Genomic DNA, 21,252 nt, shown 5'->3' on the forward strand with positions numbered 1-21,252 from the left:
CTCATTGTATGATCTCTAAGGGTTTGTTTTTTTTTTAAGATTTTATTTATTTATTTGAGAGAGAGAGAGCAAGACAGAGAGAGAGAACAGGAGCAGGGTGAGGAGCAGAGAGAGAAGCAGACTCTGCGCTAAGCAGGGAGCCTGATGCAGGGCTCGATCCCAGGACTCGATCCTGAGTCGAAGGCAGACACTTAACCCACTAAGCCACCCAGGTCCCCTGATCTCTAAGAGTTTAAAACTACTCAGAATGAACTTGGAAATAAAGAATCATGGTCCTGAAGACTCATTAAGACACTGCTTTTCTCTATTCTAAGATAAGAAATTCCTAAGGGAAAAAAAAAGAAACAAGAGATAAATAAAGGGACAGCTGACCCTCTTGAGACATTTCAAACTTGATAAACTGTAGTCTACCTTGAGTCCTCTGTTGATCTAATAATACAATCAAAGCAAGAATATCAAAATTAGTTAACTCCGTAAATATCATCACACTGAAAAGATTCTTCATTCCACTGACGTTCAAACAATTTTTTCTATCTCATTTGATAGGCACAAACTTGTGAAGTTTAAAAAATGTCATCTGTCCAATCTCTTGCAGAGGAAATAATGTGAACTGAAGTAGCCAAAGGGCAAAAGAAATAGAGGAGGAAAAAACATACCTGAGAGCATCAGAGAATTTACTAATAAACGCCAGGAACATCTGACCGTATTACTCAGATGCACTGTGCGTGGCTAGTCTGACTTTGATCTTAAACTGCCATTGCACCAAACGTTCTGGTGATTCGCAGTTAACCTGAGATGGGCATCTGCTGGTGTTTGGTTGCCTGGTACCCATGCTCTGTTTCTAAGGGCACCACAGATTTCTTTCTGGGAGTGACTTCAACTTTAGATATCATCTGGATGGGCTCTGGATGCAGTTCCCTGACCCCCACCCCCAGCCCAGCCCTGGGGCAGCTATGTGCCCACAGCTTGATCAATCAGGTATCTACCTGCTTGGAATTCAAATCCTGCTCAGAGAGCTTATGAGATGAAAACAACAGGTTTCTCTGTGTGACCACTGTCATGCTGACCACATGGTTCCCACTTACAGGTCCTGCTTCCTGATCTCCAGAGGTGACCTGGTTCCTGCCCATATGCAAGTCTGCTCCCCAAGCCTGCCTGTGAATTCTGTGCTGTCCCCGTGGCCCTCCAATAAACTGCCTTTCGTTTAGGTTAGTCCAGGCTGGGTTTAGTTATGTGGAAGATTAGCGTGGGCTGGTACTTACTGCCCTCCTGAGAGAGAGTGAGTGCAAGGTGCTACTGCTGAAGAGGAGGGATACTTGTTCTCTCTCTCTCTCTCCCATTTTTTAAAAGATTTTATTCACTTATCTGAGAGAGAGAGAGAGAGAACGAGCAGGATGGAGGGGTAGAGGGAGAGGGAGAAGCAGGCTCTCCCCTGAGCAGGGAGCCCGATGCAGGACTCGATCCCAGGACCCTGAGATCAGGTCAAAGGCAGACGCTTAACCGACTGAGCCACCGAGGCGCCCTGGGATACTTGTTTTTGTTACTTTTAAACCTTCTGGGAGCCCAAGTCTACCAAGGAGTATATGCCAGCCGTACCGGGGACTCCTGCCCCATTCTCTCTGCCTACTTTCTTTGTCTACCTCTCTCCCATGCAAGGTCCCGTGAAAGAGGAATATTAAGCAAGGTTCATACCGGAAAGCTGATGAGAGGGCAATCCTAATTTCTTCCTAAAACCTGTCTTAAATCCTAGCAAAAATCAATAGTGACATAAAAGCTACCGTGGAGGAATTCTTTCCAAGATATCATGAGTAAGGAATCTCACAAGCGAGAGTTTGTGGCCTATCTTACTAGCATGCTCAGTGCACTGAAAACAGACAGCTAATACAACAACATTATTGGAAAGTGAACGGCCCATACAGACTGTAAACATGTCTGCATAGCATAATCCCAAAACAGAAAATCTGAGCATCAGGAAGCATCGAGCTAGGACCAAAAAAAAAAAAAAAGCTACTCAGTAAACAAAGCAAATTCGAGAGCAGCTGTAGCACTTTCACACTTGGGAACCTGGTTTACAGTCCTGTGAATAGAAAGACATATGAAAAGAATAATTAAAAGACAGCAGAGACAAGTGTCAACAGACTTGGCTATAAATAGCCTCAATGAGAATGTTGAATTTCCTTAGGGAAATTATTAAATCGAGAGTGGATAGTATCAGTTAAGAATGGGAAAGATCAAAATGAAGAAAATACTGCAGAAACTATAGCAATCCCAGGAGTCTCACGATAGAATTATGGCCTCACCACTGTTTCTAGATGCTCAGTAAGCAGGAAAGGCTTTCGGACGGATGACAAAACTACCACCTTCCAAACCACCCCAGAGCAAGAGTGCCATCCCTTCTCACCTTACTTACCAACATCAGGGCAGTACTGTTCCCAACATTGTTGAGAACTGGGAGCATTTAGTAATAAGTAATAAAAAGGAAAATATGAGGATAACAGTAAAGTGAAAACAGTAATTGTATAAAGCTAAGCCAGAAAACTACAATCAGTAGTTGCTTTAAGGGTATTTTTCCATTGCTAATTTCTGGGAAGGAAGGGGGAGTGATAAAATGCCAAGAGTAAAACTCCTGGGCCTGCATCAGGAGAGGTCTGAGTACAGGCAATTATAGGAAGCCTGGATCCCTAAGGGCTATGCCCTTGGGGAAGTAAAAAAAAAAAAAGCTCACCCTATAAAGCGAGATGGCCAAGAAACTGTCCCCCTTGACTTTGATATTGAGTGAATGATAAGTTTCCTTGACAATATGTAATCAGAAGCCACATCACACACTCCTGACTTTTGGATTTTAGGTCCTGATTTACACCCTTTGCCTGATCACCCCAAATCCAAAAGTGACAAATTAATTTAAACCAGTCCTGTTTCTCTCTGGAACAAGCCTAAATCTTCTATAGAAGAAAGCATCCTCAAGCCAGAGACCTTACAGACAAATATAATTTCACAATTAAAAAAATTAGATTACATAAAAAAGCAAGACACCATGATGGAGAGTCAGCAGGAAGAATACACTGCACAACCTGCCAAGACCCCGTATGTTGGAATTATTGGAATCAAAAACAAATTGTCTGCTATTAAAAAAGATGAAAGAGGGAACTGAATACATAAGCAAAGAATATGAGACTATGAAAAAATGAAGCTGATTTTGAAAGAACCAAGTAGACTTCCTGAAATAAAAAATATAATGATTTGGGGCACCTGGGTGGCTCAGTCGGTTAAATGTCCAACTCTTGATTTCAGCTCAGGTCATGATCTCAGGGTTGGGAGATTAAGCCCCATGTGGGTCGGCACTCAGCTCAGAGTCTGCTTGTCCCTCTCCCTCTGTTCCTCCCCCTGCTTGTGTGCTCTCTCTCTCTCAAAATAAATAAAATCTTTAAAAAATATATAATGATTAAGTGAAAAATTTATTGGATGGGTCAACTAGTTAATAAGACACAGGTAAAAAAGGAATTGGAGAACTAGAACCCAAAGGTGGAGAAATAACCAGACTGCAACTGAGACCAAAAATAAATAAAAAAGGAAGAATATGTAAAAAAAAAAAAAAAAAAAGCCTCTTAAGAAGCACTGAAGGATAAAAATAAAGGACAAATATATATAAGAATTCCAGACTGAGATAATAGGATGAGGGAGAAACAATATGTGAAGAATTAATGCCTATGAGTTTCCAGAATGGATGTAATATACAAACTCTTAGATTCAGGAAGCAGAATAACTAACAAGCAGGATTAAAAGAAACCCTGAAAACCAGAAAACATAAACAGACTCCTGGACCTAGAATACAGGGAAACTTCAGAGTTCCAAAGGAAGCAGAAAATCTCAAGAGTATCCAGACAAGTGAGTACAATGAATAAAGAGAAGGCAAGTGTGGGAAGGAGGAAGAGGAAATAGAAAACAGAAGGAAGGAGCATCACAGAAAAAGAACAGAGAAGAAGGGAGGAAATGGGGCGTGGCGGGGGGGGCAGTTGAAACCAGAATGGTGCCAATTGACAAGCACAAAAGGCAGGCTTTCCTGAGGACGCTGCCCCTGAAATTCTGACAATAAGCTAGGAAGGTACTGTGGTTTCAGATTGGTAGGACCTGGAGGCCTGACACAAACAAATTAAAATCCTTCTTGAGATCAGCATCAGGATTCCCAGATATTAAGTTCATTCTATTATAGCCTCATAAATAATACCACCAGCATGTAGGGGAGCAGGCTTCCATGAAGGAAATCAGAACAATAGCTGTAAATGCTCAAGGACTTCAAATGTGATCATTATCAGATACTAATAAAAATTACTATATCTGAAATGGTTTTTTTAAAAAGTATGGTAATAAAAATCACAAAGGAACACACAATGGAATATTATTCTGCCTTAAAAAGGAAGGGAATGCTGACACCTGCTACAACATGGATGAGACTTGAGGACATTATGCTTAGTGAAATAAGGCAGTCACAGACAGATACTGTACAAGTCCACTTCTCTGAGGTCCCTAGAATAGTCAAGTTCATGGAGACAGAAAATAGGATGGTGGTTGCCAGAGGCTGGGGGATGTGGGGGGATATGGAGTTGTTTAATGGGGATAGAATTTCCATTTTGCAAGGTGAAAAGCGCTCTTGAGGTTGGCTGCCCAACAATGTGAATGTACTTAACTGTGCACTTAAAGATGGTTAAGATGGTACATTTTTATTATCTGTATTTTACCACAATTAAAACAGGTTTTTAATCACAAAAAATATATTATAAAAGTGACTAGGCAGATTTACAAAATAGCAAATGAAACTTCTGAAAATGAAAAATAAAATCACTAAAAAATTTTTTAAACACTCAATATATGATAAACATTATATTAGCCACAGCTAAAGTATTATTAAAAAGGAAATAGAGTTTAAAAAAAAAAAAGAAAATAGAGCTAAACAAATGATCCATATTCTAGCACAAGCAGAAGAAAAATACAAAAGAGAGGTTAAGTCATAGAAAATCAAATGAGAAGGGCTAAGGAAATGCAGTTAGAACTTCAAAGAGGAAGAACAGAAGTGAGGCCATGTTCAAAGAAGTAATGGCTGGGATTTTTCCAGATTTGATGGAGGACATTAATTCATTGCCATAGGAACCACAGTATATACCAAGAAGGATGAATGATAAAAAATACCACCTAGACATATTATAATAAAACTACAGATTTCCAATGACAAGAGATTACCTTAAAAACAATCCAAGAGAAAAGGCATCTCATCTACACAGAGCAAAAGTTAAACTGCCTACAGACTTTTCATCTTTTACTCATCCTGGCTTAGGTATATATATATACCAGTACAACCGTTTTGGAAAACAATCCTTCACTATCTGGTAAAGTCAAAGATGCACATACACAGCTACCCAGCAATTAGACTCCTCAAAAAAACAAACAGCGAAAGAAACAACAGTAACAAACATTGCACGTGTGAATCATAAGACACGTACAAGAAGGTTCATAGTAGCATTGCTTGTAATCAGCCCAAAGGGATAAAAAATTGTGAGATATACTATTGGCATTGAAAAAAAATCACCTTGAAGAAATCTCATAAACATAATGTGAAAAATTAGTATGACATTAATTATATGGGGTTCAAAATATGTAAAATTAAACAATAATTTAGGGTCATGTTTACCTCTTGGCAAGGGGGTGTGATCAAAGAATATAACACAAGCATATAATAATGTTAGACTTCCTATGCTGGTTGTGTTCATTTCTAATCTTTTCACCTTACATACACGTTATATTCATTTTTAAAAATATTAATAGCTAGCAATTTACTGTTTAATTCTAATAATGACTCTGTGAATGACAGAAGTACTGTTTTACCCCCCTTGTACATATGGGGAAACTGAGGCATAGAACGATTAAGTAACTTTCCCAAGGTTCCAGGCTGGCAAATGGTAGAGCCAAGAGCAGAATCTCGGTACTTTGTTTCCATATTCTCTTTTTTGTATCTATGTAATATTCCATTCTAAAAATAAAAAGAAATGAAAAAGAGAAAAATGCTTGGCATTAATGCTTCAAGGGCTAATGCCATTAAAAATGTTTTGCAAAAAGCTAAATATGTTGTGTGTATATAGGTATGTGAGTGTAATAAGAAATATGTATCAAAAAGTTAATAATCATTTTTACCTGTGTAAATTTTTCCTTCATTTTTTAAAATTATCTGCAGTGAATATTTATTTTTACTCAATGGGGAAAAAAGTCAACATTATTTAAACAGACTCCTGCCTTTGGCTTTTAAAAAATAAAACACATATCCTAAATCACGTGGTAAATTGCATAGTCAGCCTAATTACATCTTCCCTGGCAGATAACAGATAACCATGAGTATTACTGGTTCCAAAAAAGGGCCTTCATTTTGTATCCAAAGGCAAATAGTGTTTTAAATCTCAGCAAAAATTCTTAAGTCTGGTGAGGAGTTGCTTGGGGTTGGTCTTGACACGCACCTCAGCCAATTTCTGTGGCTTCAGGGCAATCCCAGCAGCACCCGAGGCAGAAGGGTACCTGTGTGTGTGTGTGTGTGTGTGTGTGTGTGTGTGTGGCGGGGGGGGGGGGGCCCCTGTGCACAGCCGCCCAGCTGAATGAGGAGAGACACAGAGGGAATTTTATGCAACAATCAAGAAACAGACTCACAATACAAAGAGATTAGCTGCCTGACTAGCAAGTTGAGAAAAACAGTCGGACAGCAGTGCCAGTTTCCCGCTGGCATTCAGGAAAGCAGGGCAGGCTGTGGGGCGCCGCGGGGAAGCCGCTAACTGTGTGGTGCCGAACCCACAGGGGCACTTTAGGCGTTGCATCTGTTCTGTTTTCCAGGGGAGGGGGGAAAGAACGCATTTCTGCGAAGCAGTTTTTGGTTTTTGGAATCTGTATCTTTTTTGGTTTTTGCGTATCGCTGGCACCCCTGTGACGCAGCGGCACACAGGCGCACAACCCTGTGATCTGACAACTCTGCACGCGCTGCTTACCTCCACCACAGCGTGGCTGCGTGTGTCCCGGCACGCCGGGGCTACGGTATCACCGCCCGGCCTCCGCCCGGCCTTGTATTCCCGGGACGTACTCACTCCGTGGCCCTGCCCAGGCCTCGGGAAGGCGGGCGGACCCTCCACAGGCCGAGAGCGGAGAACGGCAGAGGCCGGTGGCATTCGCCGGGGGAGAAGCACCGAGTCAAGCCCCCGCCCGGCGCGTAAGCGCGAGCGCCCAGCCGCAGGTCCGGGGGCGGCAGGCTCCGCACGCACGCCCGCCCGGCTTTCTAACATTTTTAACTTCATACAGCCAAACGAAAACCGCCTCGACGTTCCAAAGGTCATTACTCCAACTGCAGCCGGCATCAGTGTCTACTGAACAACCAGAGAGCACTGCGGAACACCCGCTTTTGGCCAACAGCTCCCAGGACGGCTCCTTCACTTAGCAGCTTGGCGCAAAGCCGCGGATCGCAACGTCTCTTCCCAAGCTTTGGATCCTGGCTGTTCTCGGGAGGGACAGAACAACACCTGCACATAGGTGCTCTGGGAACAGTCCTTCCACTTCGGTCCCATTTACTCACCCCTCCCCTCCACACACACACCACACCACACACACACACCACACCACACACACTCCACACCCATACCACACCACACATACCAAACCACACACCACACCCATACCACACCACACATACACATACCACATCACATCACACACACACCACACACATCACATCACACCACACATACCACGCACATCACACCACACACACTGTACCACATCACACCACACACTTACCACATCACACCACACATCACACCACACACACAACACACACACAACACACTACATGCACACACACCACACGCATACACCACACACATACACATACACACCACATACACACACACCATACACACACACGCACACACACCCACACACCCTGTGCCTTCTCAGAACCATGTAGCCTAAGAAAACAGCCTTCAAAGGTCACTCCTGTCTGGCTCATGACCTCCCAAATCAAGATTAACAACTCAAATGTATTAAAATGAGAATTGGGAGTTATTTTTCACTTTAGATTTCATTTAAAAATAACAAATTACAAAATAGTAGCTGGAAAGGGAACCTGCTAATGAATATTTACGAAGTCTGCTAACCAGAAATAAAGACAAAAGCTGCCTTTTCTTGTCACATTAAAGTGAAAACAAACAAGACCTGGAGGAGGCAGCAGGAAAGTCCAAATGAAACTCTGATTGCAGGGATGAAGACGAGCAGTGCAAGTCCAATAGAATATAGAGCTGGGACTGGGTGATGCACAATCCCAAGAATTCTAATGAACACAATCCAGGGACTTTCATGGCGTTCCATCTCCAACAAGGGCAGTCATTTGGCTCATGGTGAATAGCTCTAACTCTTGGCTTTCTAGCTAAAGAAGATGGAGAAATTTCAATAAAAATTAAGAACAAGAGGTTGAAAAATGCTCCTTTTTAATGAAGTACAGTCTCATACTCCATCAACTCCCATTTTTGCCAAAGACAACTGTATGTCCTTCTTGGGGCCAATGACCTGGTGAAATATGATGATAAAGGCTGCAATTTCTTAGTTATTTTATGTTGGGTATGTGTGCTTGCTTTTCACTTCTGAGTTTCAGTGACAAGCTGAGTGGGGCAACCAAAGTTCTTACTCCCTGATATGCCAGTAAGAGTCAGAGCTTAGAAGGGGTACATTTGGCTTAAGAGCAGGTTGACAAACAGGAAAAAAAAAAATTGTTGAAGGGCACAGCTGGGCTGGGGGAAAAGCAAGCTTTCATTTCCATATGAGTCTGAAGCTTTAAAAGCAGACTAGAGTGTATGAAACTTAAAAACCTGAAAGTCACTAAAAATCTATCAGATCTGCTAGAGACCTCTTCAAAGGGAAGGGAGATTTGACAGCAACAATAGGAATAGTAATAAAACCCTTTCATGTTATTACCACAGGGGCTGAAATTGTCCTTAAATTACAGTACTTCACCTTTAAAGTACATGAATCCCTAGGCATCTTGTTAAAATGCAGATTCTGATTGAGCAGGTCTGGGATGGGGCCTGAACTTCTGCATTTTTAACAAGCTCCCAGGTGATGCCCTTGCTGCTTGTCTGTAGCCCATGCTTTTAGTAACACGCATGTACAACACTAAAATAGAAGCCCGAAGATCAGAGTTTTAGCACCTGCTGTGGGTTTCACATTAAGATTTGGAGGCATATCCCCAAGCGCAGTTTCCTTTTCTTTCTTTTCTTTTTTAAGATTGATTTATTTGAGAGAGAGAAAGAGAGAGGGTACATGAGCAGGGGGAGGGGTGGAGAGAGAAGGAGAGAGAATCCTTAAGAAGTTCCCCCCCAGTGGGGAGCTCGTCAATGCAAGGCTCGATCCCAGGACCCCAAGATCATGACCTGAGTCCAAATCAAGAGTTAGACGCTTAACCGACTGAGCCACCCAGGTGCCCCCCACCAAGCGCAGTTTTCTCATTTGACAGACACTCGCTTGCCCTAGTTACCACGTGGGTCATCGTGAGGCTAGAACTAACAACATGCAAAGTGCTTTGTAAATTGCAAAGAACAAAGAATGGCAGCATTATCACCATTATTAAAAAGTTAATGAAGCATAAATGACTGAAGGACCCAAAGTGCAAACAATTTGGGAGGATTCAGACACATGTATTTCCCTAGGTGGGTGGTGGTCACTGTGACCACTGTCATACTCTCTGATGCCCCAGGGGCATGGCTGCACACGCAGTCTACATAACACCACAGTCAACTGGGTAAAACGAAATGCAGACTAGTATAAATGCCCAAATGCACGAGAGGATTTCAGAGATGGACCAGATTGGTAGGGGCTAGAACAATCAAGAAAGGCTTTGTGGAGAGAGAGCGTGTGTTTTGAGGTATGCTCAAAAGGAAGAGAATGGCTTAAGGTAGCTTAGAGCAGGGCAGGGACAATGCTGAGCAAAATTAGAGAGGGTACTCAATTGGATGAGTCATTCCAGCCAGCAGGCAGCACCAAACACTCTATTCTCATTGTGTTAGATTGTGTTAGATTCTCATGTGTTAGAACATTAAGGCCTCATCAACAGATGCAGGAGGGACAGTGGCCTGGAATAGCCGGGTAAGGACTGTGCACTTTTTCCTCATGACACAGAGAGTCACCTGAAGAGTTTTAGCTTAGCAGTAAGAGAAGGAATGAAATTTGGTATTTTAATGAGCTCTATCAGGGAGAATATTGAAGACACGGAAATCAGTAAGAATACCTTTAAAATTCAGTTTTCTAGCAGTGGATCTATTTAATCGAGCGAAAAGTGAAATGAAATCTCTATCTGCCTATCTATGTTTTTTAAAAATTACAAAATTAAAAAAGAATGAAAGCAGAACTGCTTTAGGTCAGGAGGCGATGGGGCCCTGGGGACAAGCTCTCAGGTCTGGTGAAGGTACTATAGTGTGATAAGCATCTAAGATAGGATGCTGGAACTGGAAATCCAAAGGAAACCTAGGTAGACATAGTTCCATGAGAGAAGAACAGTTTATCTGGTGGCTGAGGCTGAACCAGAGCCAGACGTTCTGGCTGCCAATCCAAAAAAGGCTCTTTCATCTCCATCATCTTGTCTCGGCTGATTTGTATTGACAAGATACACCAAGGAGAAAATGCAAAATCCAATATACTTAGGAGTCATTTAGAAACTTCTTAGTGCCTTCCCCTTATCTTCTGACACTGAGGTCTTCAAAGAGCATTTAGTCCCATATCCACTCTTTAATCTTATCTCTGAGCAATTAATTGATTGCAAAACTTGTTCTCCAAAGCTCCAGACTTCCTGTTGTTGTCTAAAAGCCCTTTGTAGCGATTTCACACTCAGGAGTATTTTAACAATGTCCTCCCAAGATCTGAGTTTCAAAAGAACTTACATTGGGTACAAAGGACCATAGACTTTGATTTAATTTTACAGGTAGGCAGAGCAGCAGGCACAGGGAGAGGGAGATAAAAGATTTTAAAACATATGGAAAGACACCTATTCAATGAAAAAGATTTATTATCACAAAGCCACATAGGAGATCTCTATGGGCACTTTCAAAGATACTACAAGAGATTTTAGTTATAAAGAAAACAAATGTGGATAAATAGTCGTGATCTTCTTCCATTTGCAAAACAGAGCATACATGTTTGAGTTTCTGGAAAGATCATTTCTGAAATCTGAAATCACAGAATCACAGAGTTCAGAGTTCTCCATAAATGCTCTGGGGAGCATTTCAGGGATTCAAGACTGAATGCTGTTTTTCCTTGCTTTGAAGATTTTTTTAACTGTATATTCCACAAGCTCCTTTCCATGTCTTATTGTCCAAGAGCAGAGGAATTCCCTTGATACAAATCCAACTATCTTCCTCCTTTAATTTATGTCCATTTTCTCTTGTTCTGTCTTCTGTGAACATGGACAAAACACGTCCAATATCTCTTCTCAAAAGATCTCCATTTACTTGGAGATAGAAGGGAGTTACATACACCTGAATCCCCCAATCTTAAACAATTCCAGATTTTTCACTTTTACTCATAGAATTTTCTTTCCATCTCTTTAATGACTTTAGGTTCCCTTTGGAACCTGGCCCAATTTCTCCATACACTTTATAAAAGGGGACTAACCATGTGGAAGAACGATTTCAATTTGCAGGTGATGCATCTTTTATTAACCTCCATTCTCTACCAAAGCAAATGTTGTAATAAAAATGACATTAAAAATGCATTCTGTATTATAACCAATTGGTCAGAAATTGCCGGTAATTACAATGAAGGTATAATTTAATGAACGTTGCCTGTATCCAAGCACTGAATACTTTGCTGCCAAATCCTGGCAATGAGTCTAAGAGGTAGGTGTTGTCATCCCCATTTTTCACAGGAAGGGCCTGGGCTAGATTGTCAGAGATCTTGATTCTGATTCCAGAGCTATGACCTTCTCACAGTGCTATAAAGATACATAATCACAGACTCACGCAAACACATGCATGACATGGACCATGGATGGCTGCTGTAGATCAGGCTTCCCTAGAGCTAGACTCTGAGATGGGGATTGCCACACAGGGATTTTATGGGGGAGGGCTCTTGGGCCTGAACAAAGCAGGACAAGACAGTAGGAGAAGCTGGGCTGTGGGACAGTCACAACAAAAGCCCCAGCCGACCCTACCAGTCCTACAGAGTTGTCCTGAATTGGGGCAAGGGTCTTTGTGTCCCCAAACTGACCAGTCATTGAATGTACAATGCTGCCCCAGGTCAGGTGGTATAACCTTGAAGGAGGCAACTCTCTGTAGCCGAGGCCTAAGGACAACCAGCAAGGAGGGACCCAGCCTTGAGCTCTCAGCTATCAACACCCCCAGAAGCTGGGGAAAGAGTGTCCCAGTCCTAGAGAGGGCAGGGCACTTGGGTGGCACATCACAGCTCAACTACTGTGAGTGTGTTCCGATCGCCAACTTCGGACACCGGTCTGTGTACCTATTTACAGGTTTGTAAGTAATAGAAATCACATAGCTTTAATGCCAAAGAAATAAGTAAGATTGAGTGGGGATAAAGGACCACAAATACTGCTTTAGCTCATGTGTAGGGAATGAGGAATCTATCTCTATTTCTGGGACTCTGTCCCTTTGCTGTGACACTTTCTCCATGTGATACACACACACTAAAATGGTGAGTCTAAATAAAACATGAAAACTTTGATAGCAAAGAGGGGAAGCAGAAAGGACAGAAAATAATTTGAAATACCGGTAACATAATTATTACCCAAGTGGATGTCACTGTGTTTGAACAGTCCTGGTTGATGAAAATATACATGTCCTCCAAGTGAAAGATGATATAAGGAATGAAAAAACCCTTTCTGTAGTTCTGCACCTTCAATAATTTTTTTTATCCTCAATCTTTCCTCACAGATTTTATTTTCTAAACGGCATTAAAAAGACACAATTGCCAGGCGCCTGGGTGGCTCAGTCGTTAAGCGTCTGGCTTCGGCTCAGGTCATGGTCCCAGGGTCCTGGGATCAAGCCCCGCATCGGGCTCTCTGCTCCACTGGAAGCCTGCTTCTCCCTCCCCCACTCCCCCTGTTTGTGTTCCCTCTCTCTCTGTGTCTCCCTCTGTCAAATAAATAAATAAAATCTTTAAAAAAAAAAAAAAGACATAATTGCCTCAGGATGGTTCTTGCTTAAAAAACAAAGAAATAGCCCAAATACTTTGGCTATTGATCATGAAGTGGAAGTTGTGTTTCATTTTCCACTTTATAATGAGATCAGAAATGTTTTTAAAGTTTAAAATCAAAAGTATTTATCATTTATTGTTATCTATGTATCCATTATGCAGAAGCTTTTAAAAAGCTAGAAAGCCAACAATGAGCGAGAATGGCTTATCGGGGCATGAATTTGAAATAGATCCCAGGGGATAACGAATCCAGCTTATATGACGGGAAAATGTGAAGAGTCATTAATTCATATTATGCTGCCTTGCTATTCTATTAATGACTGCAAAAATAAATTCTCCAGTCACTGTGCTCATTGTAACATGAGCGGTAAGATATCAGCACAGAAGCTGGAGTTCAAAAAGTTAATAACAAACCTGAATCAAGAATAATTTCCAAAATATGCAAACAACAAAAGGCAGTGAAGAGTGAAAATTCAAATGCAGCAACGTTATCTGATTAGAAATCCATCGTCATTGTCCTCCGCCAAAATGGCCCACAAATTGCTGATGTAGTCTATGACCTCTATAGTGGGATTGAATTTGTATCAAAAGTTGGTGGCTCAGCATTTCCTCTCCCCTTTCTTTTTAAAATCCCACACTACAGAAGGGTGTAGGGTAACACATTTTACTGTTAAATATGATTTGAGCCTCTTGGAAGACTGCCCGTTCAAAACTCTCACCATGGCAACTCACCTATGGCTTCCACTTTCTGATAGGAGTGGTTCCCAACAGTCCTCGTCCAGCAGGATTCTGTGTTCAAACCACAGGGTGGAAGGAGGGCTTCAATACTTGGATACGATTTCAAACTCTAAATACTTTTATTTATTTATTTAATTTATTTTGAGAGAGAGTGTGTACCAGCAGGGGAGGGGGGAAGGGGAGGGACTGAGGGAGAGGGAGAAAGAGAATCTTAAGCAGGCTCCAGACCTAGCACGGAGCTCCACGCAGGGCTCGATTTCATGACCCTGAGATCATGACCTGAGCCGAAATCAAGAGTTGGGCGCTTAACCGACTAACTCGCTCAGGTGCCCCCAAACTTTAAATAACGTTTACATGGCAACCGCACAGCTAACATACTCTATGCAGTGCTCTGTTTGCATGCTAAATACTGTTGCATTCCGCACCCTGCCCACAGTAAGATAGTTCAGAAGACCCTATGACTGAGCCAAACTACAGTGGAGAAGGGTTGGCGTGCCCTTTCCTAGCCATCCTACCATCCTGTGCTCTTTGTCTGTCTGTCCTTATTCATGCTGCTGTGCTGCCAATGTAGCCAAGCTATGCCCAGGGCGAGCCTATCGATGTCTCCCTATACCGGCCCCCCATCTACCAAATGAAGGGTGGTTCACCTGCTTCCCATATCCATGATATACCATTTCTACTGCCAGCTCCATAAACACAAACTGCCAAGGGCTGCACACTTTGGAGACATGTTAATTTGTGTCTCTCACGCACAGAACATGAGTGAGATAGAAAAAGAGATGCAGAGACAGGCACAGAGCGAAAAAAGAGAGAGACCAAAACAGGAAGACCTATTTCTTGGGCTCTGCACATCAACGAGTGTAAACTCCTTTTGTTACTGGCAGCTTTCGGGATAAGTGAATCATGTTCTATACATGCACTCTGACGACTTACGGCCCACTGCTTTCACAGCAATGACTGACCACTCTGTGAATTTCAGAGAACAGTTCATTGTCCTTGAGACCACCTACAACTTGCAAGCACGTGCCATCAGTCTAAGCTACACCAACTCAGCATTTCCATAAATTCATTTTCTATACATAAAATCCACTGGGTATTGCAATGTATTTGACCAAATCAGAAATACCTTGGGCTTAAAAGAGTTGGTTTTAAAATAATTAATGAGTGTCCTTTTTTTTTAAATGTGTGAAAGTTGTATTTTATTTAAAAAGGGGAAATGAAATTGGAAACTGGGTTGTTCAGCCAGTACTTGAACTGTGTGTGAATGTGCGTAATACATTGTTACTGAAGGTACCTAGTAGGGAGGCACCTGGGTGGCTCAGTCAGTTAAGCGTCTGCCTTCAGCTCAGGTCATGATCCCAGGGTCCCTGCTCAGCGCGGAGTCTGCTTCTCCCTCCTCCCTGCTCTTGTGTGCTCTCTCTCTCTCAAATAAATAAATAAAATCTTAAAAAAAAAAAAGAGAGTACCTAGTAGGGAAAAATTGGCTGGATAACGGATGTTGAGATGATTGTCCTTTTTTAACTAGACCTGAAACATGGGTGGGTTTTTTATTTATTTATTTATTTATTTATTTATTTGACAGAGAGAAACACAGTGAGAGAGGGAACACAAGCAGGGGGAGTGGGAGAGGGAGAAGCAGGCTTCCCGCGGAGCAGGGAGCCCGATGCGGGGCTCGATCCCAGGACCCTGGGATCATGACCTGAGCCGAAGGCAGACGCTCAACGCACTGAGCCACCCAGGCACCCCGGTGGTTTTGATTCTCTACTGATCCTTCATTTCAGTAGTGGAACCAGCTTAGAGAAAACAAAAACAAAAGCCACGTTAAAAAAGTTTAAAATTACCAAAATTAAACATAAAACGTTCATCAGGGCCTAAAATAAGAAAGCAAAATCTGCTTGTTGAATGGAGAGCAACTGGCCAAGGCAAATGCCATCAGTATGAACGGATTGACTTAATTCAATTTCTTATTACTTTAAGACATATTAGGTAATCCCACAGTGCTCTAAAAATGTGGAATAAAAGAAAATGAGTAGGTGGAAGGGGCAGCCTGAGTTTCAACAGACCAGGGCTCTGACTCCAGCTGTTAGCTGGTCAGTTACTTAATTTTGCTTCAAATTAATATTCTTTTGTGTAAAAGTGAAAGTGATAGATTAGCGGATCTGTAAAGTTTCTGGAAAGATGGTAGAGAAATGGACTAGAAAGAGTAAAAAGGGAGCATTTTGTGATTTTCCAACAGGTCTTAAGGAAAAAAAGTCAGTAAGCTAATTAAGGCCATAGTAATTAAATAAAATTCACTCAAAATAGTACGATTGTCCATATTATTTGAATTTAAAATTTTTACCCATGACATTCCCTCAAAGAAGGCTCTGAGTAATGTCTAAGTGGGGTAGACTGCTCTGAAACAGTGCAGCCTCTGTTATAACAGCTCCTTTCATGACATGCTGAGTGATGCTGGAAAAACCCAAAGGAGGGACCCTGACACACCCTGGAGAATGCAGGAAAGATCCTGTTCGATCTCCCGTGGGCAACGCTCATATCCTGGGCAGAGCAATGAAAATGATGACTAGATAAGAAACCAGGAGATAAACAGAAAAAGAATTACCCTTTGAAAAACAAAGCATGTTCCTTACATAATTTCTGTAAATACTGTGAATTCAAATGAAGAATGGCACAGGCTTATACCTCTGAAATCTTAGGGTTTTCATTGTTTTTTTAAATACTGACTTAAACTTCCTTTCATCAAACTAAAAAAAGTCCCCACATTTGTCCCTAGGAAAAGATCCTTATTTATTTATTTATTGAGAGAGAGAGAGAGAGCATGCACGCTCATGGTGCATGAGCATGGTTGGGGAGGAGCAGAGGGAGAGGGAGAGGGAGAATCTCAAGCAGACTCCCTGTTGAGTGTAAAGCCCAACACAGGGCTCGATCCCATGACCCTGAGATCGTGACCTGAGCCAAAACCAAGAGTCAGAGGGCTCAACCAACTGAGCCACTCAGGGGCCCCCTAATTTATTAGACTAAGAAAATAAGAACAACAAATACAGATACAAATGAAATGATAGGTCATGTCAAAATGAAATGGAAATTGAGAATGCAGTGAGTTGTATTTTAAGTGTATGAACAAATAATTTTTTTATTGAAGTATGGTTGACATATTATACTAGTTTCAGGTGTGCAATATAGTGATTCAACAGTTACATACAGTATGAAATGCTCAGAACAATAGGTGTAGTCACCATCTCCCACCAAACAACATTATTACAATATCATTGACTGTATTCCCTATGTTATACCTTTTCATCCCCATGACCTATGTATTTTATTTTATTTTATTTATTTTTAAAAAAGGAGAGAGAGAGCTGGAGAGGGGTGTGGGGGGAAGGGGCAGAGGGGGAGAGAATCCCAAGCAGGCTCCACGCCCAGCGCAGAGTCCCACATTGGGCTCAATGTCACAACCCTGAGACCATGACCTGAGCAGAAACCAAGAGTTGGACACTCAAACGACTGAGCCATCCAGGTGCTCCTATTTATTTCATAACTGGAAGTTTGTACCTCTTAATCCCCTTCCCCTATTTCACCCATCTCCCCACATCCCCCCATCTGGCAACCACCAATTTGTTCTCTGTATCTGTGAGCCTCTTTCTGGGGTGTGTGTGTGTGTGTGTGTTTGTTCATTTGTTTTGTGTTTTAAATTCCACATATAAGTGAAATCATATGATTTTTGTCTTTTTTCTGGCTGACTTATTTTGAAAGCTTAAGTACAAAATCAAAGTTATATTTCAAACAAGATTTTTAACTATTGCCTATAACTCCCAAATTAATGTTTCTAGCCTGGAACCCTCCCCTAACCTCCCCGCTTACACTCCCAGCTGCCCAGTGGACATTTCTACCTAGATGTCTCATGTATACTTCAAAGTCCTTTCCTCCCCAAGACAGGTCTGCTTCCCCCCTAGTCTCCTTTTATGTCACCGGAGTCAGAAACCTGAGAATCCCAGGTCCTAACATTTTCTCACTTCCAATGCCCAAACCATTGCCAAATCCAGCATAGTGTAGCTCTTTCAAAGCTCTCTTCCTCTATTCCTCACTGCTTCTTCTCTAATTTCATCCCTCTCATCTCTTCACCAGATCAGTGCAAAACAAATCTTCCCTTAATCTTGCTCACCTCCAGCTGTTTCTCTATACTCTCTCTGAGGTAACATACCTAAAATACCATTGACTACATCTTAAAACCCCTCAATGCTTAGACACACACACACACACACCCCCTTCATACCTGTGGTTCAACAACCCTGAACAACTTATTATTTCTGCATGCAGGTTTCACACCCCTCTCCCACTGCTCCTGCCGGCAATATCCTCCTCCACTCCACCAGGCCAACTCCTAGTCATCTTTCAAGGGCCGTTTCAGGGGTCACCTCCTCCAAGAAGCCTACTTTTACACACACAATCTGGCCCCAGGCTGCATTCAATGTCTTTTTCATTCCTTAACGCACTCTCAATACATTTTCATCATATTGGAGTTGGTCATATCTACTTATGTGTCTGTCTCTTGCATTTGACAGATACTCCTTGAAGGTAAGGACTTATCAGTTTTCCTTCTTGAGATCCTAGCAAAGTTTACAAAAATCAAAATAAAAGTGAATCAAACTATAAAGAAAAATAGATTGGAGGATATAAGAGTATTTTGGAGGATTATAAATATTTGGAAATAGTAATTGTTTTTCTTACTTACACAAATAATACTTCATGGTTTACAAAGTGCTTTCATATATATTATTTTGTTTTATCCTTCAAAAATTCTAAAAGGCAGGGTAAGGCAAATATGAAGGCTCTCAGAAACCCTAAATACATAAGAAATCCCTCTGAGGAGAGAAATGTTATTGATTTTTTCAAGGTGCGTGCACGCACGCGTGCACATGTATGTTTGTGTTCAAATAAGTCTTCTTAGATCAGAGCTACAACTTCAAATAAATTCCTGTTACATCAAAATAGCCACTTGAATTCCTTCGTAACTACTAAAAAATTCTCCTGAAAAAGAAAAACTCTCAATTCTTTGTAGAGAATTTTCAATTATCTATTCCCTTATTCACTCTTTTCCAAGAAGTAGATTTTAGAACACAGAACAGCTAATTTAGATTTCTAAAGACAAAGAGAGAACTGATTTGCTCTCACCTTCAAAAGATCCACTGGGGCCAAAAGTCTGAAAGTTTCCCTGATGTTTGAAAGCTGTCCTTTTCTCAGAATGATGCCAACAGCTGAGAGCAGTTTTGGCCAAAGTCTTCAACAAACAGGGGTTGTGGGTGCTGAGGAAGAATATCACAAGGATTCCTGAATAGGAAAAAAAAAAAACCACAGAATAGTGTAAATTGTTTTGGGTTAGTTAATTCTATTAAGCTGATATTTCATTCTACCATCCTACTAAATTTGACAAGGGGAACTTAATACATATTAAATTCCATGATTAATTTTAACAACACATTTCTGTACTTAAGAACATCAATGTCTTAAGACTTTAAGCAATTTAATGGCCACAGGTAATGAAAACAGGTAACATAATTCCAATTACATTTTCGTGTAGGATAGGAGTCTGAATGACCCCTAAACAGCAGGAAACAACTGTGCACACAAATTAAAAGGAGGAAAAAAAGGCACTTGATCTTATTCTCCTCTAATACTTCATGGGAATACCAGTCGCTTTACAATCACAACACACAAGCTGTGGCTGGGAAGAATCTAATACCGACCGAAAAGAACAAACAGTGAAGAACGAAGTATTTGATCAAGGTTGACATTGTCAGGGAGGAACTCAGCAATGCAATTACATTTTAGAGGTGGCTTTGAAGTCAGTGAGAAAAGAAAGCATCTGGGAATAAAAGGGGGTTGCTAAACACATCACTGTAAGAAAACAAGCATACGGTTAAGGTAGAAAGACACGGAATGAAGCCTTCATTAAATGGAAACCACCTAACAGAAGTGCTGAATATTGTGTTTGCTTAATACCTCACTTTTAAGAGAAAGGGTAAAAATCACAGAAAAGAGTATTCAGAAACCTCTTTTAAACCAAAACTTGGGGTCAGTGTGCAGTGAGGAGAGCTGAAGGCAGGAGTGCTAGACCTGCTCCCAGCACTAAGGGTCTGACCTTGGGCATACTAAGTGCTTCTCAACCTTGTGGGCACTTGGAGAGCTTGTAGAAAGTATCACTGGCTTGGCTCCATCCAGGCCAAATAAATCCCTGACATGAAATGAGAATCTCAGGTGGGTCGGAGTCCAAGCACAGGCATTTTTTCCAAAGACACAAAGTCAGAGAAGATGTTTCCAGATGGTTCATCTAGCTCGAACATTTGGCCTCTCCCTAATGGTTTGCACCTGATAATTCAAGTTTGTCTTAAAACAAATATGATTTAAATTAATAGTATCCAAAGTTTAAGACCCTATAAAATTAAATAGGGCCCCCAATTTTCGAGAAGAGGAGACTGGGGCTCTGAGAAGTACGGTGACATAGGCAAGGTCCAAGCAAAAGAACACCGCTAGGATGGAATCAAGTCTTCTGGGGAGATAATGTCAGATCCTGAGCGGGGGCTGGACACAAGTTCGTCTCCGGCTGGGCCGGGAAGACCAGAAGACAGGGAGCCACATCCAGACTAGGGACTGATGCCATAGGCTCTCTGAGCTCCCACCCCTTACAGAATGAGAAGGAGAAAAAAGAATCCTACTAGCTAGATCACAGCACTTCATATGAGCTGGACACTGTGCTAAGAAATGCTCCTATCCTCACAACATTCTCAGACCTAACTACTATTATTATAATAGTTTATTTATAATTTACAAATGAGGAAATTGAAGCCAAGTGAGCTTAGGTTTGTCTCTAGAAAGGGGGAACTGGAATTTTAACAAAGCTAGTCTCTCTCCTAACCATGTATTTCCTATCGGGAATACAGTTAACAGAAAGTTGGAGGCAAGGCTACTGCTCCGCTCGGTGTCGGCTTTGTCTTTTTTGGTCACAGTGCATTCTCACACTGGAAAGTGGCAACAGTGGCATCTTGGAGTCTTCCTGGTGCTTTCAGATTTTCTCAGGTTAAATACTAATTTCTGTTGTTTGTGACAGGATTAACATTTTATGGAATGATTTTTATTCTCCCTTCACACACACACAGATACAGACACACACACCACACACATACATCACACACATACACACAAACACACCACATACATACCACACACACATGCCACACACATATACACAAACACACATACCACACACAATCACACCACGTATGTGTGCACACACACCACACA

At 41.6% G+C, this 21,252-nt stretch overlaps 1 protein-coding gene across 29 annotated transcripts in view; it reads right to left on the reverse strand.

The window, feature by feature from the left end:
- NRCAM (neuronal cell adhesion molecule) overlaps positions 1-21,252 on the reverse strand; it is a 265,346-nt gene that overhangs the window by 186,995 nt on the left and 57,099 nt on the right. For 28 of the 29 annotated variants that reach the window (XM_032402429.1, XM_032402424.1, XM_032402413.1 and 25 more), the window contains exon 2: positions 19,126-19,281. The gene's annotated coding sequence lies outside the window, so the exon portion shown is untranslated. Of the gene's footprint in view, positions 1-7,019; positions 7,237-19,125; positions 19,282-21,252 lie in introns of those variants that run through there. The other variant, XM_032402401.1, reaches the window with a different exon arrangement.

Source organism: Phoca vitulina, unplaced genomic scaffold, assembly GCF_004348235.1.
Source record: "Phoca vitulina isolate PV1807 unplaced genomic scaffold, GSC_HSeal_1.0 scaffold4, whole genome shotgun sequence".
Taxonomy (NCBI): Eukaryota; Metazoa; Chordata; class Mammalia; order Carnivora; family Phocidae; genus Phoca; species Phoca vitulina.